Genomic DNA, 10,020 nt, shown 5'->3' on the forward strand with positions numbered 1-10,020 from the left:
GATCATCCTTCACCGTCTGCAAATTAAAATTCACTTCCTAAAGAAGTTCTTTCCTGGCTATCAGAAGGTCCTTCTGGAGACATGAGATGGACTTTCTTGGGAGGGGATTCCACAGCTTAGGTACAACCACCAAGAAAGCTACAATTAATATAGTAACATCTTGTATTTCTCTCTGCAACAGTTAAATGCCTGAGAGGATCTCATTGCCTGTTCTTCTCACAACTGAGAATTGCTTTTGCTGCTCAAATCCAAACTCTGCATAAAGATTTCATGGTTACTCTGAGCCAGCCCTGATCTCTTAGGCTAACCTACCTCACAGGCTTGTTGTGACTTAAAAATGACAGCAGGGGATGGAAGAGTGCCTTATCTCCACAGAGTCAGGAAAGGATATAAATGAAATGAACAAAACTAGGGCTATTATCAGTGCCAGGTTATATCCGTTACACATCTGGAGGAAAAAAAAATGAAGATGCTTCTGAGCTGGTGTAGGCTGCAAGACCTCCCGTTCCCACACCTCCATAGTCATGTTCAACATGAGCAGGATCTAACCCAACACTGGCACATTTAACCTCCATTTATTTCAGTCAAGCATGTGCTTAATTTATTTCCATTGCAATCAGTGAAAAAGGAAGTGCTTAATGTTAGTGAAATCATGCCCCTCCTGATCAATTTGCACCATCAGAGTGGGATGGTGTAACTTGGTGTCCTAAACAGCAGGGGGTTGGACCTGATGGCCTTCCAACTCTACTGTTCTATGATTCTATGATCTACCACCCGAATTTGCTTTGAGTTGGATTTTGCTGTTATTAAGTACTGCAGTTGGTGGAAATCTTGTAATCTTCCCTGAAGGAACATATGTCCCCTTAGTGGAGGAATGAATGACCAAGATTTTCCAATCATTCAAAAATATCTACTCCCATAGTTACACAAGATGAGGAAAGTTGTCTGGACTTAACTGTTGCATCACTATTCTTATGAGAGCTTAGATCGGTATTGGATTGTAGCAACATGTTGTTATATTCAGGCAGCATATGTTCCTAAGTAGGAGATGTCATGCTGATAGAAACCCTGGTATTCCAGCTTCTGTATTCTAAACAGATTATATAATAATCTCTATTATTATCCCTAGCAGATATCAGAGTCTGACTGATAATTTGAATGGTCCAAGCAGTTTGCATACATCATCATGTATAATCATCATGTAATAATCTTTACAATATAGCATGATGTCACTATATCCATTGTAAAGGTGTGGAACTGAGACTGTAAAATAGTTGCTGAACTTAATATCACATTGTAAATTTACTAAATTTAAAACCAGGGGCGTCTTGCTTTGGAAGTTAATCTTTAAGGCAACACACAAGCTCTGCTTACAAGAAAGCACCTGGATTACTCAGCATGTATGAAGATAAGTAAACAATGAATAGATAAATGCATATTCTGTATCAGTTTCTCCACCAGATCCATGGAGTCATAGAATCATAGATCAGTAGAGCTGGAATTAATAAAACACTATAAATGGGTCCAAGTCAATAAAACCATACAAATGGAATGCCATAACAGAAAAAGACTGAATTCCACAGAAAGGGGAGCCAAAGGGGGACTTGGACTTAAGATGATCCACATTTCTGCCATAGGACAATAACTTTTTTATTTTTTATATTTATTTATGTATTGCAGTAGTCCTTACCTAGAGGAGAAATTCAGACTGTGGGAAAGCTGGCCTTACAGGATCTAATTCTGTATCACCAGAAGACCAGTCATGGCTATTATTGGACTCTGACACCTGCTTGGTTGCAGAAGTGAAAGTTCCTAGGATTAGATGCAGGAACACTATATGACCACAAGAAAGCCAAAAAGGTGCAACACTCTCCTGCGACATGCTGTTTCCGGGCATTTTTTTTTAATACTGAGCTTTTATACTATATGCATTTGTATAGTCGAATGTTGTGCTGTGGTTTATTGTCCTTGTGTTTTAATGACATCCATTTTTTATAATTCTCCTGGTGTTCAGAATATTATGAACTGGTCAGAGAACTTTGGATATTGGGTGATATGGAGACGAAATTAATCATAACCTGACTTGTAAGTGGGCATAGTCCACGGAAGTTGAGTGTGTGCATGTGTCATGGGGGTACGTGTGTACTGATAGACAGACTCTGTGTTAATGGATTAATGATGGATAGTGGATTAATGCTAGCTAGGGGTGAAGTCTGTGTCCACGGAAGTATAATTCCTAGGATGGATTGGTAATCAAGTGATACGAGAGATGGGTAAATTGTCATAAATTAGTATCAGTTGGCACAGACGCTCTCCAAGTCAAATGCGGAGGACCGTCGCGGCCAAATAGTTTCGGCTGACAGTTCAGCTTCTTTGCCCTGTTCAGGAGCCAAATCTCTAAGCTGCTCCAACGAGTCATGGAAATCTTCCGCGCGGACGCTGCCAGGGGCCGATCTGCGCCGTCGCGTTTCCCGGCAGGTGCGCCGGTTCGTTCGCCTCCCCTCCTGCCCCCGCAGAAGCGGCGGAGCGCAGGGCAGCGCGTCCCGCGTGTCTAATTGCGGCCCGGCCATGTGGGTGACCTTCCGCGAACCTGCGCCAGGTCGCGGCGGCACCTGTCCCGGCCGAACGGAGGCGGGTCGGGGCGGGGCCGCCCGCTGCCTGCGCGCCGGGCCGGTGTCGGCTGGGAGGCCCCGGCGGGAGCTGCCCAGGGCGCTGCGCCCAGGCTCTGCCCTGCTTCTGGCAGCCTCCGTGTGGCTGCGTGTATCCAGGCGTGTGCGTGTGTGTTCGCGCGTGCTCTCCTCCGGGCGCGCGCTGCCGGGGCTGGAGAAGAGAGGGTGAAGCGAGGGTGCCCGGCGAGGGATCTGCGAGCCCCGGGGCGACCCCGCCGGGAAGGCAACCCTGCGGGCGGGAGGGAGGAGCGAGCCAGGTGCCGGCGCTGCGCCGCGCCGCCCCGCTCGCTCCGCGTGACGGCTGTCTCCCCCTGCAGGCAGCCCGGGCAGGACCACCGCCGCAGCCCCATGCAGGGCCAGCCGGAGCCGGGCGCCGACTCGCTGTCCGGCTGAGCTGCGAGGAGGCGCGATGGGGGCTTCCCGGCGGGCGCCCGCGCTCCGTCCCTTGCCCGTGCTGCTCGCTTGGCTGCTGCAGCAGCACGGCGCCTTCGCTTCCGCGCTCTCCGGGGACGGAGTGGCCGAGCCTGCTGCGATGATGGGCATCAACCCCAGTCCCAGCGCGGGAGCCCCGCAGGTGCCGGGCGCGACCACGATCGAGGAGACCAGGTTGCAAGTCTTCACCTTGGATTACCTGCACGTGCAAATCCCGTTCGAGATCACCCTCTGGATCCTGCTGGCTTCCTTAGCCAAGATCGGTGAGTGGCGGAAGTAAGAGGGGGGTTGAACCCTCGCAGTGGGCTTTCAGTTGTCCCTGGGTGACGAAGAGGGAAGGGCGGCAAACAGGTGGGTTTGTGGAGGGGTGTTTAACCCGAGGGTGAGATCCTGCGGTCCTCCAGAAGTTGATGGACTCCAGTTCCCATCAGCCCAGCCAGCATCCCCACTGACCTATGAGGATGGGAGTTGCAATCATCTGGAGCACCGCATGTCTTTCACTTTTACTTTAAACTTTCAGTATTTCTCTAAGGAGTAGCTCTGAAGCACCCTTTTTGAAACAAGCAAACAATTACATTTAAAGTGATACATCTGGCATCCGCTCAACTGTGGTGGCGGAAATTTCAGAAGTCAAATTACTGTAGCTCCCCCCACCTTCCAAAATCACTGAGAAAAATTAGAACAAGAAAATCTTAGGCTTCTAAACTGTAGTATCTTCACTGGCTTGCATGATAAAGATTTCTCCGTGTAATTTGTCTTGCCTTAAGTAATTGGGGCGGGGTTCGCCTATCCAAGTGGCAACAAAGTCAGAGGCATCTCATGCCTTTGTGACCACAGAACTATTTAGAGATAGCGATCATGTTAGAGGATTCCTGCATAATAACTTTTAGGTGAGGAATCTGATGCTTCCATGCTTCTTGCTGGCAGATTTTAGCTTTGATCTTTTAGAACAGTGTAATTGTAAAAAAGAAAGCCAAAGAGAGAAAATAAGAGATTCCTGGTCCCTATTGTTGTAAGCCGCCCCGAGGCTTCTGCGAATGGGGCGGCATAAAAATGTTTTAATAAAAAAATAAAAAAATAAATAAACATGTGTATCATTCCATCTCAAAACCTTCATTTAAAAAATGATGTAAAAACATGTGTGCAGTATCAGTGACATATAAGGCAAGGCACACAGCAAGCTTTCTCATTCTTTCCAATGGTTCTAATGCACTTTTATTGCATGTCTCTTAAGTAGTTCAATTTCAGCATAACTCAATGAAGCTATCATTTCTTAATTACATCAGAATGTAGTTATTTCTTCCACTGAAATTAATGGGATTTAATGTCATTTAATTTTGACTGTCACATCTAGTTTTTAAACTACTATAATTGTTGCTTGGGAACCATTTTGTTGAAGGTAATCTTAATGAGTCGAAGACTGCTCTCGCATTCTGAAACATGTGATATTGGTTCAAGCTTTAGTATTTCTCATGCCATTGGAGAAAAGGAGGGTGGAGCCTGAGGGCAGGGCCTTTGTAGTGGTAGCTCAGTTTTTGAACTCTCTCCACAAAGATATTTGTATGGTTGCTTCAACTCTTGTTCTTCCAGTACCAGGTGAAAACCTTCCATTCCCCTCTGCCTTTACATGTGTGGATGTTATTTGATATTTATTTTATATCACTCTGAGAACTTTTGCACAGTAGAATGGCATACTAAGAATTCCAAATAAACAGCTTTAAATTAAAGCACCATCCACTCAATTGCTTATATGAAACTGTATAACTTGGTTTATCAGTGACAGATGTAGCAACCATGACTCCAAGGGGAATGTGAATTGGCCACTGTATAATACAGGATCCTGGATTCCAGATCTGCCTTCCATGGACGGATGTGCTCCTCTCATGGGAAGTGCCTCTTCCCAAACTGGGGTATCTGCATTCCCCCTGCACCCCAGTCAGCAGAGTCCCCTGAATTATGTAGCATGTTGAGAAAGCCAGAAGCTTCCATGCAGAGACAAGGAAGTCTTTTTACACTACCCCCAGTTGAACAAATCTAAATCTGCATCCTAGAAAGTGGTCTAGAATGTGAATGAGTAGGAGATTTAGCTTCAGTGTGTCAGACCCCTATAATGGAGTCTCTTGCATGCCTAACTCACTGGGACTACTTCCTGCCAACCCTGTTTGGATTGTAGTCCATATTTCCTATCTACAGAGTGGAACTAGCTATTAATTGTTGCAAATCACCCAGGCAGCTTTGGCAGTATACAAATAAATGCATACAGAAATAAATGATATAATGAAGATATGTGATCAGGACTGCAAACATTGGCATGGTAATACAAGCTTATTTTAATAGGTTTTTCTTTTTTTACTGTTCAGTGGGAGAATGGTAAAAGCTAAATGCACCTGAAAATTGTGAGAAAGAATGAGAATTTCAGAGAAAGTCCTCAAGATGTTATGCTTTGGTGCTTATCTTACTGTAAGGAAGCAGCAGAGGGGTTCCAGGTGCTTCCCCCCTTCTTTTAATAGTTCCCTATTCTGTTCTTGCAACTTCTCCAGCTGCTTGAGCTTTCTGACAAGCCTTCTAGAGGACTTAAGCAGGGCCAAGGTGATGTTAGGTAGTGGCACTCTTTCATTTGGCACCCCTGAAACCCTAGACTCTCCACCCATCACTCTGTAGTCGATGGGAACATGTTGAATAAAGGCTCAAGGACCCAAATGAGTTCTGTTCTGTCTAATCGCTCTGGCTTTTCTCACTCCTGGCCCACATATAGTTCACCTCCTGCTGGCAGTCCTCCACCCCAATCTTTCTATACCCCGGAAATTAAATGCCGCCCTTTCTCTGGCCCATACATTCCTTTTACAAATAGGTGTGTTTTTAGGAGACAGGGTTCTTTACAAATATATGTTAATTTTGTAACATAAATTAGCAGATGTGAATTTGTGCCCTAAACCTTTTCAGTACCTCCATTGCACCTTCCCCAGGAACTGCCAGTGCTTCTGCCTGATAAGCGAGATATTTTTGTTTTCATATGGTCACTTTTAAAAGTCGAAAGAAGAAGAGAAGAAGAAGTTGTCCTCATTCAGCTTCCCACTCAGAGGCAGCAGCAGCAGGAAGCCCGACGGAGAAAGTTCTGATGAAGTCTTGTAGGGGCCTCCAGTGGCTGGAGAAGCAGCAAGGACTGAATGGGGAAAACTGTACAAGCAGGTGCACACAAGCCGTTCAGTCAGCCTCCCCATGGTGCAGCAAGCACTGAAGCTCTGCTCCCCAGAAGCAAAATCCCACTGAAACAGCCAGTTTTGCATATTGCATAGTACTGTAAAGGTTCACGATATTTTGAGAGGATGCACAGACTAAACCATTCTGTTCTGGAAATACAATGGCTTGGTTGTGCTTTGCATGAGATTGAAAATTGGTGAATGCCATTTGGGAAGGTACATTCCAAGACCTCATTTCTGTTGATTCTGGACAGCCAAAAGGAAGTTTGCTTCTTTTTGTGTTTTTGTGTCTTTGTCTTTGTTTTGCATTATATAAACCACCCTCCAAAACTATTTCCGTGCAAGAAAGTCCAAAAGAAGAACTAAAAAACAAAACAAAACAAAACTTTAGAAGATAATTCAGTCTATCATCTCTCCACTCTAATACTAGGCAAAGTTCATTTATGATTTCAGTTCATGGGCATCTAACTGGGAGTGATTCATTTTCTTTTGCATTAATAGCTGTGTTTTCAGTTCATTATCACATGTAATTATATGAGTTAAAACGGAAAATGAGAAGTATGGGACAAATGTGAATTTACAGTTCTTGAACTGAAACCATCATGCCTAAGGTGAATAATAATTTCAACACAGTTAAAGAAATTCAAGCCATAAATGGAATACAAGTGATGTAAGGATATCACCAAAGCAACAAAGCATTGCCAATACAGTTGCCTTTTTGCAGTGTCTTCCTGTGCTATTTACTTAGAAGTAGGTCCTAGTAAGATCCTTAGTCAATATATGTAGGATTGTGCAGCAATATTCTGTTGAAACATTGACTCTGATGTTTCAGAATCTTAGAGATTAGTATCCCTGGTCAGACATTTCTCACTGAGTACAGTAAATGACAGGAAGAGGAAAATAGTAGTTCCCACTTCCTCCAGCATATGGTTAATCGACTTCTACATGAGGGTGACCGTGTGAAGAGGAGAGCTGTCCATGATGTCTCCCATAAGATCCAGAGCACTGATGACACTATTATTACTGCTACCACCACCACCACCACCACTACTACATTACATAGCTGAAGCTCTCTGGGCAGTTCACAACAATGAAATCACCCATCCAGATTTCTGCCAGGCCCAACCTGCTTAGCTTCCAGATTAGGCAGGATCAGGCACTTCAGGCTGTGCAGAAGCTTATGGCACGAACAGATCCCATGGACAGAAGAATTTTTATAGAGCACATTTCCACAGGTAGAGGAGAAGTGCCATGGCAGAGAACATAAGCATAACATCACTCACATTTAAAGTGACTGATTTAAAGAGTGATTTAAAGAGAGCCAGTGTGGTGTAGTGGTGAAGAGCATGGGACTGGGACTCGGACGATCTGGGTTCTAGTCCCCACTTGGCCATGGAGCCAACTGGGTGACTTTGGGCCAGTCACACACTCTCAGCCCAACCTACCTCACAGAGTTTATTTTTTATTTATTTATTAAAACATTTCTATGCCGCCCCTTGCCGTAGCCTCGGGGAGGCTCACAACATAATAAAATACACAATAAATTAAAACAATAACAATTAAAATACATACATTGGAATAAAATAAGCCGCCCTGGCCAAATAAAATTCAATGATATTAACATTTAAAATGCTGCTTAAATAAAAAGGTCTTTGCCGAAAAACAAATAACGACGGCGCCAGGCAGACCTCTCTGGGGAGCGCATTCCATAACTTAGGCGCCACCACTGAGAAAGCCCTCCTCCGAGTAACCACCCTCCTAATTTCCTTCACTGAGGGCTCCTGGAGGAGGGCCTCTCCCGCTGATCTCAGGGGGCGGCTGGGCATATATGGACGTAAGTGCTCCTTCAGGTAACCAGGACCCAAGCCATTTAGGGCTTTATAGGTCATCACCAACACCTTGAATTGGGCCCGGACTTCAATGGGGAGCCAGTGAAGCTGACGGAGAACTGGAATCATGTGAACATAACTTCCAGTCCCCGTCAGCAGCCTGGCAGCTCTACTTTGAACCAGTTGAAGTATCCGGACCGTCTTCAAGGGTAGCCCCACGTAGAGTGCGTTACAGAAGTCAAGATGGGAAGTCACCAGTGCATGAGTCACCGTTGCGAGGCAGTCACACTCCAGATAGGGGTGCAGCTGATGAATCAGCCGAAGCTGGAGGAAAGCGCTCCTCGCCGCTGCTGTTACCTGAGCTTCAAGTGAAAGCTCCGGGTCAAGGAGCACTCCCAAGCTGCAAACCTTATCCCTAGGAGGGAGTGCAACCCCATTCAGGACAAGGTTCAATTCACCTTCTCCAAAGCCTGAACCGCCTACCAATAGGACCTCCGTCTTGTCTGGATTGAGCTTCAGTTTATTGGCCCTCATCCAGCCCATTACCTCAGCCAGGCACCGGTTCAGTACAGCCACTGCCTCACCTGGATTGGTGGAAAACGAGAGGTAGAGCTGGGTATCATCAGCGTACTGATGATTCCGCAGCCCACACCTCCTGATGACCTCTCCCAGCGGTTTCATGTAGATGTTGAACAGCAAGGGGGACAAAATGGACTCCTGCGGTACTCCATGGCATAGCTGCCATGGTGCAGAACCATAGTCCCCCAGCACCTCCTTCTGGAATTGGCCATTGAGATAGGAGCGGAACCACTGCAAAGAGTTGTTGTTGTTGTGGGGATAAGATGGAGAAGAATGATGTAAGCTGCCTTGAGCCCTTTGTAGGAAAAAGGCAGGATATAAATGGCAATATAAAATAAATATAAAGTACACCAGTTAGGAAAGCCTCTACAGGGCCAATGATAACTGTTAATCCACCAATTGGTAGAGTTATCATTATTAATAATAATTTAATTTCTATACTGCCCAATAGCCAATCCTCTCTGGGTGGTGAACAACAATATTAATATCATAAAATACCATATAGACAAGAAAGCACAATACAATTACCTAAAATTGAAACCATATTTGAAACCATTTTTTTACAGTTAAACAGCTAAAACTGGAGCATACTGCAAGGCATACAGGAAAATAGCCATCAGTATATATCTCCTACCCACATGTGTTAACTGGAATTAGTAAATGCCTCAGCAAAAGGATATTCTCAACTTGGTGCTGAAAAGTTAATAGTGTTGGTGCCAGGCAGGCCTTGGTGAGGAGTTTGTTCCATAATTTGGTGGCCACCACAGAAAAGACCCTCTTCCTTGTTGCCACCAGTTGAGTCTCCCTTGGAGGTGGCATTTGGAGTAAGGCATAAGATTTTGAGCATAGTGTCTGGGTACATAGTGGTTGGAAGAGATGCTCCGTCAAGTACAGTAGTCCCAAGCTTGGATGGCTTTACATGTTCAAATAGCACCTTTAATTGACCTTGGAAACATATAGGCACATTTTGCACAAGCTTCAGCTTCCCGACTGTGTTCAAGGGCAGCCCCAGATAAAATGCATTTCAGTAATGAAGCTTACAGGTTTATTATTTATTTATTTATTTATTTATTAAAACATTTTTATGCTTGAGCACCCTCCTTTTGGTCAGGGGATCCACCTACTAACAGCATATCAGTTTTGTCTGGATTAAGCTTCAGTTTGTTAGCCCTCATCCAGTCCATTATTGCAGCCAGGCACTGGTTTAATCACAGCCCAGCTTACTGAAGGTGTTCTTCATGGTTAGGCATGATTAGGAAGAATAGACTGCTGCTGACTGACTGTTATTAGAAGCCTACATCTAGATCTGCA

Source organism: Varanus komodoensis, unplaced genomic scaffold (assembly GCF_004798865.1).
Source record: "Varanus komodoensis strain SLA01 unplaced genomic scaffold, ASM479886v1 scaffold2, whole genome shotgun sequence".
In the NCBI taxonomy this organism is placed as follows: Eukaryota; Metazoa; Chordata; class Lepidosauria; order Squamata; family Varanidae; genus Varanus; species Varanus komodoensis.